This window comes from Leiobunum rupestre, chromosome 10 (genome assembly GCF_980474605.1).
Source record: "Leiobunum rupestre chromosome 10, qqLeiRupe1.1.hap1, whole genome shotgun sequence".
In the NCBI taxonomy this organism is placed as follows: domain Eukaryota; kingdom Metazoa; phylum Arthropoda; class Arachnida; order Opiliones; family Sclerosomatidae; genus Leiobunum; species Leiobunum rupestre.
The window spans coordinates 51,918,723-51,943,946 of NC_143393.1; the positions used below are offsets into that span (position 1 = coordinate 51,918,723).

General features: G+C 36.7%; 1 protein-coding gene across 9 annotated transcripts in view; it reads right to left on the reverse strand.

Annotated features, from left to right (window-relative positions):
* The window catches only part of LOC149926181 (uncharacterized), a 75,162-nt gene extending 55,249 nt beyond the window's left edge, over window positions 1-19,913 (reverse strand). For 8 of the 9 annotated variants that reach the window (XR_016477050.1, XR_016477048.1, XR_016477047.1 and 5 more), the window contains exons 1-2: window positions 19,746-19,913; window positions 19,619-19,692 (exon numbers count right to left, since the gene is read on the reverse strand). The gene's annotated coding sequence lies outside the window, so the exon portion shown is untranslated. Of the gene's footprint in view, window positions 1-15,515; window positions 15,773-19,618; window positions 19,693-19,745 lie in introns of those variants that run through there. The other variant, XR_016477052.1, reaches the window with a different exon arrangement.
* Between the last annotated feature and the right edge of the window lie 5,311 nt (window positions 19,914-25,224).

Sequence of the window (25,224 nt, forward strand, 5' to 3'; positions counted from 1 at the left end):
GTAGTTGGAGATTTAAGATGTCTTCCGCGCTATCTTGTAAGTAACATCTTGGGATAGCGATATGACGTATGTCTTTTAACTCAGCCCACCACTGATGAAATTCGTTTCCTATTATTTCTGGTAAATCTTGATCCCATGTCACTTTTTCAATCCAAAGCTCTTGGAAGATAACTTTTGCTCTAATAGTGTACGGAGTGAGAATGACCACGGGATCAAAGATACGCGAGACAGTGCTTAAAACGTATCGTTTCGTTTTCTTGACGTCTTTTAGTATATCGATGAGATTGTTCAAATCGAAGGTAAAACAATCTCCTTTTGGGTTCCAGAGGAGGCCCAGAACCTATTAATTCTGGGTTCCAGTTTCTCCCCCTAATTTGACTAAGGTATTTTCCTGGCAGTCTTCATTTCCCAATTTTGCATTTAGCTCGGCTGAATTTGATAACCATTTTCTTAGGTTCATGCCGGCCTCCTTCAAGATAGCTGAGGCGGATTTAGCGAGATTTAGAGCATCTTCAACACTTTTCCGCCACTTAGAAGGTCATCGACGTACAAATCTTCATTAAGCGCCTTAGCAGCTTCCGGTTCCTTTCCAAAGTAGCCTTGCACGTGGTGTTTTATTGTGGCCGCGAGTAAGAAAGGGCTCGATGTAATTCCGAACGGTACCCGTGCAATGCGAAAGATTTTAAAGTTATCTTCCTGTATGACGCCGTTGATTTCATTGACCCCTAAGAATCTGACGCTATCCTTGTCTTCTGGCGCCAATATGACTGGCAGGAAAGCTTTCTCAATATCTGAAGTAATGGCGACATGATGTTTACGGAACTCTAGAACGAGTAGCAGCAAATTTGGGTTCAAGTTAGGTCCGCCAACCAGACACGCGTTTAGCGACGGCAACCCGCGAATGCTTGACGAAGCGTCGTCCACGATACGCAGTTTCGTGGTTAGACTAGCTTGTCGATGGACTGGCTGATGGGGCAAGTAGTATGTCATCTTTCGGTATTTCTTCAACGATTCCGTTCGCCAACTGATCTCCAATTATCTTACGATAGTCTTGATAGAGGGTTGGATCTTGTTTGAACCTTCGTACTAGTGATTTCACGCGATTTTTTGCGACACTGAGTTTATTTGGAAGGATTTCTTTCGACGTTGCCCAGGGTAGGGTTACCTGGTAACGGCCGTCCTTGAATTGAACTTGCTTTTTGAAGTTCTCCGTGACTTCGTGATTTATTGGATTTTGCTCTTCATCCTGGTTGATCCCTATAGCTTAGAGGTCCCAGAAAGATTTGAGAGTACGGTTGATTTCCACTTCTGTCACGCTGATTTTGGTGACTGTGATGTGGTTTGCTTGTAGTCCAATAGTTGGTCCTTGGATTGCCCATCCGAACAAAGTTTCCAACGCTACCAGATTGTCTCCAAATCTTTCTATATAATTCCCTACTACGATATCCCAATAGTAGTCTGCGCCTACAAGCAGTCCGATGTCGGTAGTACTTGCGCCGCTCGAGCTAGCTTCGTCTGCAAAACGAATTCCTCTCTTTCGCGTGAATTCTTCTATTTCCTCGCTGTTTATCATAGTGACGGCTCTACAGACGTACGGAACTTCTAGGGCTACGATCTCAATTTTCTTCGTTGGGTCGTGGGTGTTTTGAAGCGTGACTTTTATCTTCTTTTGAACTGTATCCTTTGGGAACCGATTACTGAATTCTCCAATTTGAACTTGTTTATATCCGACAACGGAAAGTTTTAGCCGGCGCGAGACATCTTCACTTACGAAGCTCCCCTTGCTTCCGCTGTCCAATAAGCTTCTTGCGGTTACCACTTTACTAGGCCTTTCTGGATTTTGGACGTGAATTTTTGCCGTTTGCAGAAGTATGGTCTTGCCGCATTCGACTGGCGTAGCCAAGACCTGTACTTCATTGGCTGACCATTCTTGAGTAAAATCTTTCGGTTTTGTTTGTGGCTGATTTACAGGATTCTCTTCGCGCAACGCGAAATTGTGGTTTTTTCGGCACTTTTTGCAGGATTTAAATTTGGATAGACAGTCCTTAGTTAGGTGATTTCGACGTAAACAGACGCGGCATCTATTTGATTCGGCCAATATTTTCTTTTTACTTTGCAGATTGTGCTTTTTACAATTGACACTAGAGTGAGAGTGATCTTCGCAAAAAATGCAATACCCCGATCTGGATTGAGCGGGTTGGACCGAAGTAGATAAAGCTGACGTTAACGCGCTCGCTTGGTACGGATGGCGTCTATCAAATTTAGCGGTTTGTTTGACAAGTAAGGTACAAGTTTCACGGCCCTCTACTTCTTTACGTAAGAATTCTACTAAGGCGGTCAGGTTCCAATCCCCGTCTTTGTTATGGGCTCGGCTGTAATCAAGACGTATGTCGGGAGGCAAGCATTCTATCAGTACCGGGCAAATAAAGTTTCCGCTTAGAGCCGCTTCCACTCCTAGAGCCTTTAAACATCTAGTACTGATTTGGATTGTGTCATACAATTTCCGTAGGCCTTTTACATCCTTAGAATCGGCTATAGGTTTAACTCTCATTAATCGTTTGCTGTGGGCGTGAATGACTAGATCTGTACGATCGTATTTTTCTTTTAAAATCTTAATCGCTTCATCGTAGTTTCCCGCCGAAGCCTTCATGCCAACGATAGATTCTTTGGCGTCACCCTCAATGCGCGAAAATAGGTAATTACATTTTCTGACCTTACCTAATCCTTCTTTTTTGTCGACTGACGTTTCAAATTGTGACCAAAACCCGGCCCACTCCGTTATATCACCATTAAATTTGGGAAGTTGCATCACCGGTTATTTTAGCTCATCACTATCGCAAATGATGGTCACGGTGTTTGTCGTTCCATCTGGGTTCGAAATAACGGTTGATTGAGATACTTCGCTTCGCTTCTTAGTGACGAAACGTTCGGCCTTTTTTCTCGATAAAGCGATGTCTTCTTGGTATTTCACGCTTTCAATGGTTTCTTTCTCTACCTCGATTTCAATGACGCAATGCGAGATGATGTCGGCGTCCACTTTCTTGAGGATGTCTTCCTTCTGCTGAAGCAGGACCAATAGGTCCTCGATTTCTTCCACTGGCGTTCCTTCATCCTGAACTAGAGCGTCTATTTGATTTCGTATACTTGTTGAGTTACCTCTGGCAATTTTTCTAATTGATTTGGCTTTTAACATCTCGCTGAGGCGTGATTGTTCCAAGGTGATTTGATGTTCGGTCATTTTATTTGTCCGGGGCGCTTAATTGGCAAATTATCCCTTGAGACGGCTGAACTGTTTAGTCCGGCGCACTTATTTGGCGTATTTTCCGACGGCTTGATAACACGGTTTTGACTTGGAGCACTTATTTGGCGTATTTTCCGGTGATCCATTGATTTGGTCTTCCAAATCCCGGGTTTCGGCACCATGTAACGAAATGGCTCTGGTTTAAAGTTTGTATTTATTTTAGGGAGAGCTACACGCTAAAAAAGGTTGGGTCAAATTTAACCCAAATTGGGTCAATATTACCCAAAAATTTGGGTCCGTATTGCTCCAGTCCAAAAATTTGGGCAAATGATAAACAACCCAATTTGAGCAAAATAATTACCCAACCTTGGGTCAAACCTTGCTTACCCAAGTAGTTGGGCAAATGAAAACAACCCATAAATTTGGTATTTAGGAAAATACCCAAATTATTGGGTAGTTATATTTGCCCAAACACTTTGGTAAAATATAAAAATTGCCCAAAATCTACATTTAACCCAAATAATTTATTAATGGCCTTAGACGAATAATACAGACTAATTGGGTTACATTTAAACTATATTCAATGGGAATAAACTACTCAGCCATTTGCAGCTCATAATATCTTTTAATTCGTGAAGACATTTAATAATCGTTTATTGAAAACTAAAAATTTTAATTTGCAACCTTGATTGTACTCCACTGTCATACAGAAGCCTCACTGTTCTTGACAGAGTGGCTAAGACCTTTTTAAAATGACCTCCTATCCACAACTTCAAGATACAAATAAAAAATGTTTTGAAAATTAGTTATATTTCTCTGTATCGCTATAATAAGTTTTAACTTTTCCAAAAATCTGTTATATATTAACTCGTATAGGTCAAAATTCCACCAATTCCACTAAAATATGTTGTAATTTTTCCAGAAATGTGTCAATTTCCAAATGGCACCAATTCCACTCATACTATCCAAAATACAGAACCACATTTCTGTCCAGAAAAAATATCAGTGTTGACTTTCCCTCAAATTTTTGGCTTGCCAAATGCACGAATATTTGATTCGTCAATACAAAGTTTCAAAAGCATTTTTCAAGTAGATGCTTATAGTACGAAACTCTTTTAGTAATTTGGTGCCTGTAAGTAGTTTACCACCCTCTTTCTGGATACGCGTGGGGGGCGCACCGTGCTTTCCCCCACGCGTATCCAGCTGCGTGACGGGGGGGAATGAAGCGGGGAATCGTGATTCCGCCCCCCCCTCGGGCGCGTGTCACGCGCGCGTGACCTGAATAATTAATGAGATTAACAGGTGTTTTGAATAATTAATTAGTTGACCTGTCAATCAACCTGTTCAAGGTCAATTAAAAAAGGGTGAATATTAATGAGCGTGGTTTACCGTTATGGGTCATTGACCTGTTATATGGATAGTATAGTAACATGTGTTTGGTAAGCGCGAAAAGGATCAATGAACAAGTGGAGGGGAGGTAAAATTTGTATTTACTAGTTATAAAGTTTGTACCTTTATAATTAACCGTTAGGGGTAATTGACCTGGTTGCTATATGGTTAACAAATCATTTTTGGCGCGAATTTAACATGTGTTTCGGTTAGAAAAGCGCGGGAATTTGTAAGCGTCGATCAACAAGTAGTTACACTCTGTAGGTTTATTATATGTTTGAATATTAATTTATGGCGGGGAAACAGGTAATGTTTGTACCTTTATAATTACCAGTTAACCGTTAGGGTTCATGACCTGGTTGCTAGATGGTTAACAACTCATTAGCATTTTTGGCGGGGAAACGGGTATAGTTTGTACTCTATAGGTCTATTACATGTTTGTACCTTTATAATTAACCGTTAGGGGTATTTGACCTGGTTGCTATATGGTTAACAACTCATTAGCATTTTTGGCGGGAACTTAACATGTGTTTAAGTGATGTAAACACATGAATCATAGACTCTGAATTATGAAAGGTTTATTAACATGAATATTAAATTATAGCGGGAAAATCGGTATATTTGATATGGGTAGGGTGCGTACTGTTTTATTACCTGTCATCGGTTAGGAAGCGTCTTAGAGGTCAATCAACAAGTAGCTGAACTCTTAAAATTAGCATATTTGTTTATAACAGTTAGGTAACGTATTGTGGGTTAATCAACAAGTGGTCTTAAGTAGTAAATATTAAAGAGTTTTATAAGCTGTGTTTTAACGTTAGGAAGCGCGGTAAAAAAGACTTAACAGAACGGGGTAAAGTTTGGAGGCTGGTCTCTCTTTTAACGGTTGTTATATGAACTCTTAGTAATTTTGGTTGGAAATTCACGTGTTTTGGCAGCCATCTTTAATGATTCATATTTAAACGGGTTCTGTAGGGCGTATTGAAAAGGGTGTCCATCTCTGTTATTTTTAGGAAATTTGCCATATATACTTTAGACCAAGTTTGTGTTTAACAAGTTGTTGCTAACAATTTTTTATATATATTAACCTAAAACGTCGAATTTAAAGTCGCTAGGCCTAAGGTAGGGCCTTGGGTTTAAGCTGATAAATATTATGACAATGTATCATGTATTAATTTTATATTACCGTTAATGAGGACGCGCGAGAAACATTGTGCATTACGTGGTAAAGTTTTATTGTTAAGCCTGGCCATCGTTAATAATAAGCCTAAAATTTATGAAATGTAAACTGGGTATTCAAGGTTATTTTTGGGATGAAGAAATTAGGGAGTTTAGTTTTTTATTGGATATTTCAAGTTTTAAACATAGTCAATACGTTAATAACGTGGTAAAGATAGTATATCCTGTCGTCCGTTAGGAAGGGTCTTTGGGGTCATCTCACGTAAACATGTGTTGAAAATGGGGAATTACATTAGCGTGCTGGCCAAAAGACATTTCAAGAACACGTTTTCCCTAGATAGTTCGATCAAAAAGCCGCGTCACGTGATCATCTGATTTACGGTTATTGAAAGGGGTCTTCCATAAATTAAATTATTATAATCATGCAATGCTGCCATTTTTCGCCACTAGGCTGGTATATATGGATTCGGGTACATGTTTTCAAATATAAGTCACCCCTAATAGGGGTCCCTTTTAAAGATTTTATAGGTTATTAATCTAACATTGTCTTTAAGCACATAATTCGTTTTGTCTTACACAGTGTATTCAAGGGTATTTTTGGGGTGAAGAAATTAACTAGGGAGTTAAAGTTTTTAGTGGCCATCTTGGATATTTCAAGTTTTTAACATAGTCAATGCGTTAATGGCATCTTACATAACGGGGTAAAATTTGTATTACTTGTCGAGCGTGGTCATCGTGAATATATTTTTAATAAGCCTTAGAAAACTAAGTTCAATGTTAAATTCGTTAACCTCGCAGTTTGAAAAAAGTTGTCCCTATATTAAGAATAAGCTTGGTATTATTAACAACGTCTGCAGCTCTGGCCTTATAAATGTTTCACTGTATACAATGTCTTTACGCACATCGTGTACATTTACTTCAAAAATATTAGTTTACGTATATCCGTAACATATAACCTTTTAGTTTTACCAATCGGACATGTTTTAGTTATGGGACAATGATAGGAAACTATCGTCTTTAATCATATAATAAACTAAGTATTTACTCTTAGGATTAGCCAATACTTTAAGGGCGCGGGGTCAAGACTTTTGTTATTATCTGGATATGTTACTATTGAAACATTAACGATTCTTTATAAATTCGTGTAAATTTAATGAATGTATAAGTTCGTGTAAACAAATTATATATAATGCATTTATAAGTAACTGTATACAAGTTATAGTATTTTTAACATGCAATGCTAGGCTGGTATCGAATAGAAACCGTTACTTAAACAAGTCGCCCCTATATGAACTTTTAAACGGTTAATGATGACCCACACGCGCCACGATGACTTGCCAAAATAAAAAGCTAAGCCTAACATTTGTTAGTATAATGTTAGTAAAAACCACCTATGGACTATAATACAGTGAAATGACCGAAAAGGTAGAAACGGTCATAATAAAAAGGGGCAACATGCTAACCATTTTAAAGATAATACACTTCAAGAATAAAACTCGGACCAAAGAGTCAAAAAGCTCTAACTATTATTGAAAACATTAACAGTTACGCTTTGTTATAATTAGAGTATTATAATTCACCCTTTTAACGCATACTATTATTATTTTATCGTCACAAGATTGACTTAGTTAAATATAAAATGGTCGTTGGTATTTCATAACGTCATGCTTCATGGAATAATTTACTGGCAGGTGTTTCAATTTTTAAAAAGCGTCGTTTTTACCCGAGAGGTAATGGAAATGGTTGAAGGGAAATATTTAAGTTGCGGAAAGTCGATAAGTATGACATTCTAAGTTACGTCAAATACAGAGCTATTTAGAGGGTGATTTGTTATCTTTTTAAACATATAGGTGAACAATATTTTTGGAAAAAGTACAGCTTGTTTGAATTTCAAAATTTTACATAACACAAATACAACATTATTTTATTTAGATTATAAATATAACACTCAGTTAATCAAGTTAATTTTTAACGAAACATGCAAACAATTAGCAGCCTATCGATTTGAAAAAACCGTTACAAATAATTACACATGTTATAGAAGTTCCTAAGCGTCCCGCTAGGGGATTTTAGTTTATTACGAAAACTTACGCATGTATTAATAAAAAGCGTTAGATAAATTAGCTTGTGTTATAGAGTGTCCATAGCGTCCCGCTAGGGGGTTTTGTAAATATAAATAGAGGCGCGCGTTGATTTGCCTTTATTTCTCAACTTGCATTCGACGCGAAGAAATTGTAAGTACATTTTAAAATTTGGGGAATTACATTTTTTTAAATGATTGTTTATTGTTATTATTCTGGCACGATGGATTTTGACCGCAAAGTAATAGTTTATTCAGTCTGTTTTAATTGAATTTTAGAAAAAGTTCGTGCATTGCACCGAAACACCCAACTGTTCACCAATAGAGGCGAATATAAAGGCGAAAATTTAAAAAGCTTTTCTACAAGAAGACTTATTATGCCACGGGGTTCTCGACAACTCATCTAAACAATCACCATTCAAACCAGTTGATGCGCCACCCAAAAGCACCCCATCCAAGCCAGGTCCATCTAAGCAAGTAGACGACGGCTGGACGGATATAGTCGGGATAAAAATTGCCAGTATAACAAGTTGGCAAGCCAAAATATAACTCTCCTCGGAAGAGTTCAGTGAAGCGTAACTGTATCCGTGGTTCTGCGGTAGAACGCTCACCTGTCGTGCAAGAGACGTCTATAAAAATCGTGGACGTGCCTACGAAAAACTATTAAACTTGCAGAATTCCTGTGAAGTTTACGACAACGATTCAAACCGTATTAAATATTTACGCAGGACTTTAAAAACACCATGGCCCTCAATCTTAGCACCCGTTTCAACCCTAAAAACTTTTACTCAATAGATAAAATCATTGCCAGTTCTTCTCGAAAGTATAGGTGTAAATCTATGCTATTCGAGTGTAATTTTAAAAATTTAGACCAATTAAACCACGCGGATATCAGTAACCAACTGACCCGTATTTTCCAATCAATATTAGATAGAATTACGGCCGATAACTTAGGCTATACGCGCGTCAGGGTGGTGGTAATTTCCGATGAGCTGCAAGATCCGATAAATTTCCAATTAATGAATATTAATGAGTTAACAGCTGAGAGAATTTTAACGGGGATTGAAAAGGTAGCGCAGTCCGTTAAGACAATATATCTAGATTCACCCCTCAGATTCGACCTAATATTTCTTCAAGATACCCCTATGGGAGGTCCCCCTCGCAGCGTTAGAACAAGAAGCTATGAATGTTTAGATCAGTATATTAGCCAAGGTAACACATTTATCCCCATTAGAAATACGGACAATTTATGTTTTACGAGAGCCCTGGCGGTGGGAAGAGTTTTGGCCGACTATCAGCATTTGAAAAGTTTAGGACAGGGTGCTAGTTTTAACGAATACCAATTAAAGACAATTAGAAATGGGACAAAACCCGAACAAGAACTTGAAGCCAAAAAATTACACGCCCAAGCGGTGGTTCCCGAAGGCCCCGTAGAAATAATAGACATTAACCGATTCCAAAATATATTACCCGACTACCAAATTATATTAATCTCGGCGGACTATAATTTCGATAAAGTGTTTATTGGGCCCTTCAAAGAAAAACAAATTTTCCTCTTAAAAATTAAAGACCACACCCACGTCGTACGATCTTTTTCGGCCATGTTTGGGGTAAAATATTATTGTAAATTTTGTCTAGTCCTTTTTTATAACATCAAAGAAAAAAGAACCACGACTGTGGACCCAACCTTAAATGCCGGCGCTGTCGCGGCCCAGATTTCCACCCTAGTTTAGAACAGGCTACCCGTTGTAATGACTGTAATCGGTATTTTGCCGGACCAAATTGTTTCTCCCAACACGTAGAACTAGGAACCTGTCAGGTTTTAAGGCGCTGTTTAAATTGCGGGAAAGACTATGAAGGTAATCATAATTGCGACAACAAATGCGGTTTTTGCAAAATTTAGCATCCCAAAAACGAGTGTCACGTCCGCCCATTAGAAATAAAATCAAATGAGAAACGACTATGTTATTTTGATTTTGAGACAATAACGACTGACACTGCAATTAGACCAATTTTAATCATTTCCGCGATGCAAGAAGCGCCATTTTCGACCAATTATGATTACCGGAAATTTCACGGCTTTGATTGCGTTCAAAATTTCCTAGATTATTTATTAGCATGCCAGGTGACAGTTAATGGTCGCAAAAGAGTTACGCGGCCTCTCTTTGAAAACGTCATATTAATAAGCCATTTCGGGAGTGGTTTCGATACGCTCCTTATTCTTAACGGTCTATTAAAACGAAAAATAAAACCCGAGATAATTTATACCGGTTCCAAAGCCCTGGGTATGTTTCTCGCCCAATTTAAAATAGCCTTTATCGATAGTTTCATGTTCCTACCTACAGCCCTTCGAAATTTCTCGAAAACTTTTAAGATTGTCCAAAAGAAAGGTTATTTTTGTTATTCTTTTGCTACGGAAAACAATTTAGATTACAGCGGCGCCCTCCCCGAGAAATAATATTTTGGTATCGACAAATTTACGGACGAGGAAATCGTAGAATTTAATCAATGGTACGATTCCCAACGTTACGTCGTTTTTGATCTAAATAAAGTTTTAACCGAATACGCGATCGATGACGTTAAACTTTTACAGAAAGGATTCGATAGTTTTAGAAATTTATTTTTAAAAACAGTCGATTTTGATTTGTTAGGGTCAAACGCCATAACGTTGCCGGGAGCCGTCACAAATTTATTCCTTAGTAGATTTGTCGAACCAAACACTATCGCGATAGTTCCGGGGACGGGTTATAGGAAACGGCATAGTGTCAAGGCCCTAAAATGGTTAGCTTATTTGGGAAAAAAACTCAACGTGACATTTCAAACGGCTCGATCGCTAGGTGGAGAACATGTCATTTATCCCTATCGATTAGACGGTTATTGTTCCTCGCCCGAAATAATTGCCGAATTTTACGGCTGTCATTACCATAAATGCCCACTGCACACTGACCACCAGGCTTACGATAAACAGTTAAAAGATTATAATTTAAATATTTATCTCAAAACCCTCGACCGCGAAAATTTTTTAAAAAAGGAAAAGCCTAATGCGCAGTTTATTAGTATATGGGAACACGAGTATGATGAGCTAGTAAAGGATCCAGCAATTGCGAGTTTTTGCGATTCCCTACCCTTTACCAAACCGATAGGAGCGAGAGACGCCATTCGCGGGGGGAGGGTCGAAAACTTTGTAATTTACGCCGAAGCCACTCCCGATCGACCAATCAAAGTCGTGGATTTCAATAGCATGTACCCGTCCGTCCAGATGAGTTCCTATAAATATCCAAAATCGAGCCCCGAAATTATAACTTGTAACTTTAATTTTTCCGTTAACGCTTATTTTCGTTCAAAATTCGTCGTATCCAAAAGACATAATTACATTAGAACAAAAACTTAATTATTTACGAGACTTTAATGAAATTGACGGGTTAGATTTAAATTTAGACGATATAACCGATAATCCCGCTTTAAAGGCTATTGGTAAACTTAGTCTAAACAGTCTGTGGGGCAAAAATTCCATTAATTTAAATAGAGGTCAAAGCGTTTTTATTAATTCTTATAAGGAATTAGTCGAAATTTTGGCCGATAAAACCAAAGCATTAACGGATTTTAAACTACTAGACGATGATATAGCCTTAGTCACCACTCGTTTTCGGGAAGACTACGTTCCAACTTATCGGAAAGGGTCACCAACGATAGGCGCGTTTGTAGCTAGTTACGGCCGTATTAAATTATACAAATTAATGGCTCAAATTGGTCCTAATTTAAATTACGTCGATACTGATTCTGCTTTTCTTTATATGAGTAAAGACTTAAATATTCCGCTAGGGACTACCCTAGGTACATTGGCTGACCAGTATCCCAATGAAAATATAAAAGCCTTTGTTTCCTTGGGATGTAAAGCTTATTCAATTTTATTCGAATCTGGAAAGATTGTCACTAAACTTAAGGGCATTACGTTGACTAAAAAAATCAGTCAATTGTCCACTTTGAAGCTTTGAAGGACCTCGCTACACGCAACCAACAATTGAAATACAGCGTCGAAGTCCCATTTAACGTGAAACGTTTAAAAACGGGGCAGCTATTCCAAAAACCAGCTGAAAAACTCGTTGGATTTACGTCTAACAAGCGGATCTTCAAGAGCGACGGTACCAGTATTCCCTTCGGCTACAAAAATGTCAGTAACGCGGCTCAAGTTTAAATCGCCGACCACGTTCCTCATCAGTGGACCGAGTCGATGCGGAAAAACAGTTTGGACTTTTCGGCTTTTAAAAAATCGACACACGCTGTTCGAGAAACCTCCCGAGCGAATCATTTATTGTTATAATATTTGGTCGGAAAAATTCAATGAGCTTAAAAAAATTATACCTGATATCGAGTTTCATCAGGGTTTATTAAGTGAGAAACCGGAAGAAATATTTGATAGTTCTATAAATAACTTGCTCGTTCTCGACGATCTCTCTCAAAGTTGTTTAAATAACGCGTACGTTTCGGAATTATTTCGTGTTGGTAGTCACCACTTAAATTTAACTATATTATTCTTAACCCAAAATGTTTTTGGTCAAGGTCGAGCGATATTAGCTTGAACTCATCGTATATTATTCTATTTAAGAGTCCGCGTGATCCTAGTCAGATTAAATGTCTCAGTCGACAAGTATATCCTAATAACCCAAATTTTCTAAGTACTGTGTACAATAATGTAACTGCTTCCCGACCCTATTCTAATATTGTTTTAGACTTAAATCAAGAAACACCAGAACATTTCAAAGTGCGAACAAATTGCTTATTTGAAGAGGGCCCAATGATAACTTTTCTAGAGTAATGGTGACGGGTTTAAAAATAATGTTTAAAAAAAATTCATTCTGTTAAATATATTCTATAAAAAAATGTGAAAATATTTTCATTGTATAAATGCTTTGTGTTTTTTTAATATATTTGAATGTATTTATAAAATTGTTTCATTACGTAAGATGACTTGGCCACGAGCGATACGGGAACATAAACCTTATTTAACGCTCATAAAAAAAGCTTCTCCCAGTCAGCGCAAATTTTTAATTAAAAACGCTAGTCCCGAACAATTAAACTCTATTTCTAATATTTGTCTTAATATTACCCGGGGGGCGCAACCTGTAGGCGCAAATAGGAAAAAAATATTACAGCGCTATAAAGCGTGCATCAGAAAACTTGCTCGTAAAAATTTAACCGACTTAAACCGTCGCAAAATTCTAATATCTCAGCGAGGCGGATTCTGGGGTGCAATTCTCGGTTCATTAATTCCCGTGGTTCTTAACCGTATTATTAATCGATGAAAAAATTCGTTTTAGTCCCCGCTGATAGCTATTTTAGCGATACGGCCAAATTAATAGACATTATTCAAAATCAAATGAAAAGTATCATAAATAAACCGATTAAAGTAGGGAGTGAGGAGGATACGTTACGAGAGTATTTAACTATGCTTCAAAGATACTTTAAAATTAAAGAATTTCAAGGAGTTCCCGCCGTTCGTTTAGAGCCCCCACCGATGCCTCCTCCATCGAATACGTTAGCGCCTCTTCTCGCACCGGCGCAGATTATACGGCCCGTGGCCCCTCTTCTCGCACCGGCGCAGATGATAGAACCCGTAGCTACACCAACAAATTCTCCGAGAAATGTCTCTCGCGGTTCCCCCGTTTCACCCAGTACTACGTTGATTTCTCCCGATCCGATTCCCGTTTATCTACACGCGGAACCGAGACCCCCTCTTCGACCTACTCCCCCAGTCCCGGCGTTTCTACCGGATCATTTGATAGCGGAGTCAACACCGAATATTCCCGAAGCCGTCCACGAAGCACTCCGTCGCGAGTTTGATCCTCTTTCAAGTAGTACACCACGCCGTTCCGAAAGTACCAGTAACATAAGGAACCTCTTCAATACGTCTGAAGGCGCGACGGGTACTACACGAGACAGCGACGCAACGTATAGGCCATCGGCTGAAAGCGTGGAGAATTTATCGGAGGCTGTGTCTCTACCATTTTCGGATAAAGATTTACAAACGAATGAAAAGCACGTGAAGAGGAGACTAAATGTTCGCAAACCTTATCCGACACCTAAAAACAGACGTCGCGCATTAAGCCCTCTTAAAAAATGGAAAGATTGATACAATAAAAAATTTATTGATTACAATATTTATTTTCGTGATTCATTAAATGCAGACACATATTCCATAACGAGATTATGTCATTGATATATAGAGTATCATTATACATATCTAATATTTCTCTATAAGTATACCCCGAACATTTACATACGATATAAAATAAACAATGCGCACCGCATGTTTCCGAGTCATTCGATTGGATAATATTTTTATTATATACCCACTTTTTAGCTAAATGACCCAAGTTAAAATTCTACATAACAGGTGAATTTCCAAACGAACAGAAAAATTCTCCCTTTCCCGATTCAATAAACACAGCGACCCAATGAGAACCTGGTTCCGTCGAATCGTCCGTATTTATAATAAAACAATACGTTTTCTGTTTCGGCGGTTTTTTGGGAATCGCGTCTTTGGAAAATGTACCAATATAAAATGGGCGCGTTCTATAATCGCATTTCAAAAATTCATCAAGCTGATTAGTATTCATGATAGAATCTTTTGTAGTTCTTCGGGATAGAATGAACCCAAGATGACTTGTTTATTTTGATCTTGTATGACGTAAACAGGACGAGGTCTATTAATCACTCTCTTAATAGTAAACACTTCCTTCGACCAGTATCCCTTGTAGCCTTTAGTAAACGCTTTCGGGGCTTTTGTTAATCGAACACGTTCACCGACTTTGAATTTGGCTTTTTCCCTAATTGATTTTTTACCGTAAAGATTTTTCCAAACTAAATGCTCATTATCAACCGTTACTTCACACGGTTTGAACCCGGTCGACCTGTGTACACTGTTATTATACCATCTAACAATTTTCGGTAAATCCTTAATTAAATTTGGTTTCTTAGTTTTAGTAATTAAACGATATATTTTGTTCTCGAGAGTTCTATTGGCGCGTTCTACGATTCCGCATTTTATGTCCCCGTAACTTACAAAATGTTTTATATCGTTCTTTTTTAAATAATCCTGTACGGTCTTATTAAGAAATTCCTTCCCTTGATCCGTATTAATTTTCATGGGTTTATTAACTTTGTGAATTTTTTTTAGCGCCTGTAGAACGTCTTTCCCGCTCTTTGTTTTCAAAGGTAACGCTGATAAAAAGCGCGATAAAACGTCAATGTTAACTAAAATATAATTATAATCTGGTTTCAACTCGTCCAAAACTATTAAATCCATTTGATGAATTTCATTCAGTGACGTCACATATGTTGGTGTACGAGCAAATTTAAGCTTTCGGTCTCTATGCAACGTATAGGGGTCTTGCGTTAACAACCATTTTTTAATTTTGGTCTTTGGAATTAAAGGCAAACTTTTTTTAATCGCTTGACACCGCCTAATCCCCCTGGATTTTCAGGATCGTAATAGACCTTATCTATGGTTTTATTCATATCCGCGCGCTTTGACCTTTTAACTTGTAATAAAAATTAAACAAACCATATTCTTAAATTTATACCATTTATTAAAACAAAAATTCTGTAATAATTTCATTTACATCGTGAACCATTGCATGAAATAAATTATGTATGTTTAAAGAACAATGTGGGTAGTTTTCGTTAAAATTATTTAGAGTCTTTTGATAATTGACCAGAGGAAGAGCTCTTTTCACATTAGCCTCAAGCCTTTCAGACCAATGCGAAGCTACGGGAAGGCACGTAATGTCATGAGCCAATTGAAAGTGACAAGCTGTATTTTCACAGGATCCGGTTAATTCGTCTATAATACATTTCTTCATACACTGGTAACAGTTTTTTCTCTCCTGAATTTCCGTATTAAGACTTAAACGAATAATTTTTAACCGCTCCCAGCTTGTTTTACACATTGCAAAACCGTTTGAAGTCGAGTACAAGACATTATACTTGTCATTAGCTCCGCGGACGTGCGAACGCAAATCAATAAATTTACCTGTTTGACATATAAATCCTTCGAGTTTTACGTAATCTGTTAGCCAACTATGAAATCGGGTTGGGGGTTGTGTCAATTTCATCGGAAAATGTCCATAAGTTTTCCCAAACGTTAAGATTAAATGAAACGTATTTTCTATGCCCTTGGCGTTTAATTTTAAGATCGGTACCCGGAATGTCATTTGAAAGAAAAATTTCCAGTTTATCAGAGAGATAATGAGAGCGTGACATGGTTGAACGATTGCGCGCGAGGAACTGTTAAACGGCTTAAGGTAAAGTGCTTTAAATGGGTTTTATTCGGCGTTATAAATTACTTTGCGATCGCGTGTTATCAAAATCTCATTATCGAATTCAAAATACATTATACATGTCACATTATGGGTTAATGCGTTTTTAAATTGCACATCGAGTCGTAAACTACCGTCCTTTCTAAAAGACATATAATCCCCACTAGCGTTGTTGTCGCTTGTTAGATCGAACAGAAACATGTTATACCCGTATTTAAAATTTTTAAAACTTATGAAATTACCACGGTCGGCCCCATCGATCCCCATCGCGGAAAATAGACTCTGATAAGGTAAACAATAATTCCCTTCGTCGTAGTCCATTTGGAACCCATCGGGAGGATAACGATCAGGACCCACCGAGAGGGACAAATCGGTCACGTTTAAATGTTCAAATTGTAAACTATTACTATTCAATGACCCGATAAACGCATCTTCCTTGACAAAAACCACAATAGCTCGTTTCGGTAATCTACCTAAAATGATGTTATCGCGGTTTATACTCGTTAGGCCTCTCGCTACTCTAAAATTTTTAACAATCGTTTGCGTTAAGGGATAGATAGCTGGAATATCTGATTCTAGCATTTTTGCATGCGCCAATACGATTGAAGGATTAACTTTAACTTTTGTCACGTACAAGTACGCTTGGTCTATAACTAATTTATAATCCTTGCCAGCTTCCATAGACATGACGGTAGTTAGGCGCGGGCTTCTAACTAAACGAAATCGTACCGGAACTTGGTTTAACATAAACTTATTAATTTTGCAAATATCAACAGACAAGGGCCCCATTATTTCAAAGGATTGCGATTCTTTTGATCTTGAGCCTCGCTTCGGGGCCCCGTTGGACTCTGACTTGAACGTATCTAACCACATTTCCGTAGGCTTGGTCGTAGAGTCCATATAAAACATTCCGTTTTGGAGTTGCGAATTTTTTGCATCTTCTCCATAATTGACTAATTTTTCAATGTATGAACTGTAAGCGTAGCAGTTGTTCGCGGACTGGGTAGAAGTATCCCCGAGATAACAATCGCATTGACTAAAAAGCGACCCTATTAGATTATTCGTTGGTGCCACTTTTGTTTCAGCGGCGGGGACATTCGATCCATCGTTATGTAAAAGTCTCAGTTTCAATTTTAACATAGTTTTTGATAAATCCATATATAAATCTTCCGACGCGGGAATAAAAAATTCCAGAGGGCCATTGTCCGATAAATTGTTTGTTGGTAAATATCTTATTTCCGTTGTGGTAATTACATTAGTATTGACCAATGGGCGTTGAAAAATATCCAGCTGACTTAGCATTCCCTCGTAAACCGCCATTATTATCCTAAAAAGTCAAGTTTGGTTCTTTTTGTAACTCTCCGTTTGGACACTTTTTTTCGTTTCCTAATGGGGCCCGTTCGTCGTTTACGGCAGCCGCTGCCAGACTGATTTCTCGTTAATCGATCAGCCGCTTTATGTAATAAATTGCTACCGGCGATTCTTAAATTGTTCTTTAACGTTTCTTTAGGGTCACCACCATCTCTTGCCTACTCCAAAAGCCTCATTGGTCACGGGTTTGATAATGGGTGTTATATATTTTATCAGCTTTTTAAAAATTCCGCCCACGCCTCTTCCCCGTTGATAAACAGGTCCGGCAAAAAATGGTCCGCCACCATATTGTTCGCGGTAATATTTGAAATAACTTTCACTGTCGGCCATTTCGTCTCAAATGAAGTCTAACGACACTTTTACCATTTATAAAGGCTATTGTTTCGCCAAAATCAGTTTTCATGTCAATGTCAACTATTTCTGTATTATTTGTTCTCAAAGGATAGTAATCAATTTTGTCAAAAATAATAGATTTTTCAAACGGCTTATCATTTCTAGCTAGCGGTATTATTTTCATCAAAGGGGCAAACGTATCGCCTACATATTGAGGGTATATTAAATTTGAATATATATATAGTGTTCTGGCTCCCATTGATAAATCAGCAGCGTAGAGACTGTCTGTATTGGCCAAGAGTTCACTAAAGCGCGTAAAGCCTAACATTTCACCGAGACCTTTCTCAGATGAATGAAATATAATTGCAAACCCCGCCGCGGCTCCAATGTGAACGGATCCATTATGGTTAATGGTTAATTTAGATTTATCCCTTATTTCCTCATCCAAGGTTAACAACATTGCGTCTAAAATGTCTTGGACACTCGAGTAAGCACCAGTCGGTATTTGATAATCAATTCGAGTTTCGACTCTAAACGCGGCGTCTTGTACATTATCACTTCTAATTTCAATGTAATTAAAGTTATTTAACGACAAGGACTTTATATAACCAGCAAAAGGTTTCGTACAAAAATATGACCCAATATGAAATCCGTCTTTCCGATATGGATTTATGTTAGGTTCAAAATCGAGAAGCTCTTTAATTGGTCCATTGGGAATTCTTATATGGTAGTTATTGGTGGTTATCAAATTCCAACAGAGCCCGTTTGGTTTTGCGTGGAGTTCAATTTTAATTTCATTATCAAGCCCGAATTCTTTTAAACTTTCATTAAGCGCTGCAATAAGTTTTCGCACGACACTATATCGAAGGATATTGCCATTCTGGTCTTTCTCCGCTTCAATTTTACCCACTTTCACTGATATTTTAAAGTATGTAAACGGTTGCACGTTTTTAACGGTTGTCGTGGAAACTGCTAAAAATGACCGGTTTTTTTCTGTAATATTTTCCCTAATTCCAACTTCAAAATTTGAAGGTACATTTAAAGGTCGTCCTAAATTTACTTTATAAGTAGACGCTGTATTTTCCGGGTATAAATCGCTTGAAGCGTTACTCGGTAATGTTAAAAATAGATCGTCCATTGCAAAAATAATATGGCCACTAGCCTGAACCACCACGTAAACTTTAATTAGATACGATATTAACAACTGGTTATATACTATAACATTCCTTTCTAATTTATAGGGCTATTCACCTCTAGTTATCGATAACCTGATTCTGATTTCCAGTTTTTCCTGGATTTACTGATATAAAAGGACGGGATTTTTTCCATGTATTCTCACAATTCGTTAATGTTTCTGATAAAAAGTCTTACGTTCCTTATGAAAAATCAACAATCTACCAGTAGCTGGGATCCCTCTCGACATGGTAATATACTTATAATAACATTCAAATTATTTTAAAATATTCCACCAAAAATGTGTGTAAAGCTAGTCTTAAAACAACTTAATGTTTCCCCGACATACGTTCTAAAACGCCTCACTTGGTGGCGCTGGAGAAACTTTTTGACGGGGCCTCGTACCCAGTTTAACCCCCCCGACCTCCCATAAATCTTTCTATCATACACCTTATTTAAATTGAATAATACAATATATATATATATTTATATATACGACCCAAAACAAAATACTAGCTCAAAATTATAGTTTTTTACCTTGTCAAATGACAATGATGAGTCCGTTACTGTTCGTTGAGCTTTACCAATGGCCGTTAGTAATGGCGTACATCCTAGAACGTTAAAATATTTTAAAAAATGTTCATTTATAAGCCTAAAAGTTTACCTGGAAAGTATGCGGCCAATATAATTCCTAGAAATCTAAAAAATGTTAAAAGTTACGCGGTTAAATACTTAGCACAATTTAGTTCCCATTAGCAATAACTAGAGTGCCCGAAATCCTATTTAAAACGTTCAAAACTTAAAACATTATCTTAACAATACTTCTGGCTTAACTTTCTTTTGGAGAATGGCTATTTCGACCGCGTTGCTGAAGATGCTGGGTGAAGAAAGTGGCGCCATCTAACTTAAATATTATATATAAAAAATTTAGTAATTTATAAAGTGTTATTAATATTGGTATATAATAAACAAATTAGACTGATATTTATGCTATATATTTAAAAAAAAATTTGTTCGAAAATATATTTTTATGGTAATCTTGCAATGTAATACATAGATGGCGCTAGTGGGCTTGGAAAGGAGAGATTTTCGTCGAGGCGCGGTAAATTCGAAATGTCAATATAAAAATGTTAAGTTATTTATCGTAAACTTTATTGTTATGCTTTGTATAATAGGAATAATGGCCATCTGGTATAATGAATTCAATACGAGTTCTATGGGAGTCAAAAGAGTTTCAGCAACTAAATATTTGGACACTGATAATCCTGGACTATGGACATCTGAAGAAGTCTTAAATTTCGAATTAGAGGATGAAGGTCAAAAAGAGTTTCAGCAACTAAATATTTGGACACTGCTGATCCTGGACTCTGGACATCTGAAGAAGTCTTATATTTAGAGATATATGGTTCGGTGTTGGTCAAACCGAAAATGTTCAATAATTGTACATTAATACACCTTTTCAAAGAGTTTAACCACGCGGCGCTTTGGAATAATGGCCATCTGGTATATTAAGCTCAATAGGCATTCATAACTGATTATAGAGTTTGTGGTGACTAGACATAAAAAAATGGTCTATGGTTTCTCTTTATATTTATGTCAGACATTAATAAACCTAAAGAGTTTAACCACTTGTTAATCGACGCTTACAATTTCCCGCGCTTTTCTAACCGAAACACATGTTAAATTCGTGCCAAAACTTTAACAGTTCAACCATATAGCTACCAGGTCAATTACCCCTAACGGTTAATTATAAAGGTACAAACATGTAATAGACCTATAGAGTACAAACTATACCCGTTTCCCCGCCAAAAGCATGTCAAACATAAGTGTATATTAAAAAACCTAAAGAGTTTAACCACTTGTTGATTTTTATACACACGACGCTTACACTTTCCCGCCAAAAATTAATATTCAAACATATAAAAAACAAGTGTAACTACTTGTTGATCCTAAACACATGTTACTATCTAACAGGTCAATGACCCCTAACGGTAATCCACCTAGTTAAACAATACCACGCTCATTAATATTCGACCTTGAACAGGTTGAGTGGCAGGTCGACTAATTAATTATTCAAAACACCTGTGCTCGTTACGCACGAGTGCACGCGTGACACGCGCCCGAGGGGGGGGTCGGCAACGCGATTCCCCGCTTCATTCCCCCCGTGCGCAGCTGGATACGCGTGGGGGAAAGCACGGTACGCCCCCCACGCGTATCCAGAAAGACGGTGGTAAACTACTCCTGTAAACTGAACACATAAATGACTATTGGTAATATTACAATAAAGTAATTGCGGTCATTAATTTCGAGAACTTCCATCCAGTTCACATTTAGTATTCAAATAAGCTTATATTGTTAAACAAATAGACCTAACTAAAACTTAACCAATGTTTGGAAGTAAAAACATGTTAACACAATAAACAAACCAAGCCTAAACTTATTACGTATAGGAAATGCATAAAATTTCGTTAAGAAAATAATGCAATGTTTTAAAATATCTAAGTTCATACTGCTTATAACTTAATGAAGAATAATTTAAAATTACAATTTAATTACGTCTGTCATTTAAGTGCCGACAGCTCAGTTTATGGTTGTTTTGTGGGCCTAAAAACTCAAAGGTTCCTGGAAAACTCTAGAATTAAACATTTTAGTTTCGACTATTTAGCGCGTAAACGTTAAATTAACCAATAATAACTCAACATTCAAACAATCAGAACGTTTAGCAGCCGACATTATGGAGTGTTACTAGTTTTTGGGTACATTGAACCCAAGCTGGGCAATAAGACAAATCAGGGAAATAGCCCAAACACATAACCCTTTTCAAAATAACCCAAAAGTTTTAGAACAACCCAAAATGGGTAAAAATTTACTCCAATTGGGTCGAAATAAATTTTACCCAAAATATTTAACCCAACCTTTTTTAGCGTGTACAATAAAATCCAACGAAACAGAGAAAGCAATCCACTAACATTAAGACCAACGGTTACCAAATTAAACAAAGGTATTAAACATGTATATGTTTTACACGTTTTAAAACACATGTATTATAACGTTTTTCAAAATCGTTAGACGCGTATAGGATCCCCACCGGAAAAGTGTTGATGACATTAGACTAAATATTTATGAAATGCGTTGCCATATGAATATTTGGGTTTTACACGTATTTAAAAAAAATAGTTTTTTTTGTATCATTAGAAAATATGTTAAGGTTGAAAACTTGTTGAGAAAAGCGTTGCAAGCTGATGTTTAGAATAACTTTTACAACCTTTACTTTGTTTTTTTCTGTTAAGGGAAGGATCGTTATGAAACTCCTTTATGGAGAATAACTAAAAACCAACAAGAATAAAAAACATAAGAAAATATATATAACATATTGAAATGTTGAAATATACCAAAAATTGATTGACAAATTATTTAGTAAATATATATATATATAAAAATGTGAAAGTCATATTTTAATTTAATATAGGCTATAGTTTGATGAAATGATTTAAATTTTGCGATTGATGAAATTCAACGGGGTTTATAATACTCCCGTAATTTTATTAATTCAGCTTAAATAATTACCATAAATAATTTATTTACTATGTAAGATGGCATATGAGCTTAAGTGCTTTACCAATTAATTGTAAGTGAGGGAAGAAGAGTTTCTTCATTAAAATGAATTGATTGGGTTAATTTTAATTAATATTCATTGAGATTTCGACGTTGAAGATTTGTAAAACTCGTGTCAACACTTGTATGCGATGGCAAAATAGAAATTGTGCGAATTTTTAAAAAGATATTGTTATTTTCTATTCAAACTTTGTCTCTAGGTGGTTAATGTGTATCGAAACTATGAGACATACGAATTTTATAATATTTTTTCAGTTAACATTCATTTTGAAACTATCTAGCTGAAGAGAGTGGCGTTGATTATTAAAACCAAATTTAGAACTTAATGAAGGCGTATTTTGCGTCAATGGATGTTCATTACGATAAGAAAGTCTTTGTTCGAGTAAAAATTAGCTAAAAGCTGTTAATTGTAGAGGACTGATTAGCCGTCTTTGACATTTCCTGTTTGTCGGAAAGTTAAACGCGGTGACAAAATTCCGTTTTTCATATCAAGATAAGCTCTTTTTATCCGGTAAAATTTATACTACAGAATTTAAATTATTTATTTATCTATTGATAAGAAATTAATAAGATAGATAGATTGACAACAATAATTTTCATTTTTCAGGTATAACATGAAATGATCTATCTTGGGCAATCTGCATCCTTGGCCGTGAAACTGAGCGTCAATGTTGGCCATGAAAAAATAAAACGACAATTATCTACTAAATAATATTTCATTCTTGAGAAACAACTAGGCGTGATGCTGGATTTCTTAATTTTTATAATAAAAATAATAAATAAATTTTATAAAAACCCTTGCCTCTATTTCATTACGTAATATAAGTTTAGTTTCATGATTGGAGGTTCAACGAAGAGTCACTTGTTCGTGGCTGTAAACATTTATTGGAAAATCCACGAAAATTAAAAAAAAAATCCGTAAAGTTTTAGGGTTTTTGAAAATCTGGCATTTATAACAAATCCACCAAATCCGATGAAACATTAACAAATCTATGAAGTTCGAGACAAAATCTACAAAGATAAACAAATCCTTCAAATAAACCAAAAATTATAAATTATCTGCCATACAGATGCAAATTTAATGAGCTTCTCTCGCTGGGCACAACGTCGCTCCCTGTAAAAAGAAAAACCTATTTGCTAATCACGTAGATTTTATATCAATGTATGTCCGAATATTCGTTTAATCATCTCGTAAACCATTCTCTGGCTGCGGAAAATCATGTTTGGCAAAACTACCTCAAAGGAGTGCCTGTAAATCTTTCGGCCCGTCGGAGTGTGGCCATCTCCCCCGCATCTCATCTGAGTCTAGAATACAATGAAAGCCAGGGGCCTCTTAATGGCAAACATTTCCTCTCGAATGATTGAATTACATATCCCCATTGGTGTGGCCTGTTCGCATGCCTTGCAAGGAATGATCGGAATTAATTACTTCATCTGCCTTGTGTGTTATTCTAGCTTAATGAACTAAAATGCGGTACGGAAATTATTCAGAATGAACGGAATTGCAGTAGTAAATGAGCAGATATGCAGTAGAGAATAGGAGTGAAAGATTAAAAAGGAATGGGGATGTATGAGTGGAAATGCAGAAGTGAATAGGAATGAATAAGAAGAAATGCAGTACTCAATAGGAGTGAACGATCAGAAACGAATGAGGATGAAAGAGCAGAAATGCATTGGTGAAGGAATGGGAATGAACTAAAAAAAACAGTTATGAATGGTGAGCAAATGTTAATATTAAAAGCAAAAACACTTTCGGCATAGTCTCGACCGTTACACACAAGCCTATAAAACAAGAATCATAATAGGGGGAAGCACTTTGTTTGCGTGTTTGATGTGTTTTTCCCTTATAGTTTTAGGCTCAAAAAGGTACGTCTTGGAAATGAAAAGAATATTTCTACATTTTAGAGAAGATTTATGTCTGAAATAATCTCAGGGAATGTAAGCGATTTATACGACGGAGAAACATTCACGTTGGAGTTGAGTCCAGGATACAATGTGAAGGTCCGCTTTATCGGAATCGACACCCCCCCAACTGAAAACAACCAACCACTCGCCATTGAAGCCAGGCACTTCACCTCTAATTCACCAATTTACGTCACCACCAACAGCCATGACCAGTACGGCAGGAGATTTCAACCATTCAACTTGATATGGAACAAGCTGAATAATCAGCCTGCCTTGAAAGAAGAGGTGTTGGCAACAATATCAAGCGAAGCATAACATTGTTTTTAGTTAAATACAATTAATTATTTATATACATTATGCGGTAGATACTAGATTGCAGGTTTTGAAAGAAGTTATATTTATTTAAATTCTTAAGTTTTAAAAATTCATTGCATTACTAAATATTATTGCAATAAAATTTATACTAATTACTTAAAAAAATTTCTTAAATGCAACAAAGCCTACTGGTTGGCTTTTTACTCAAAATAAATGTTATTTGGTAAATTACAGTTAACACTTTATCTCTGACATATTTAAACATCTAATTTAACAATTTCATTTGATTTACAAAGTGAGTGGTTGTA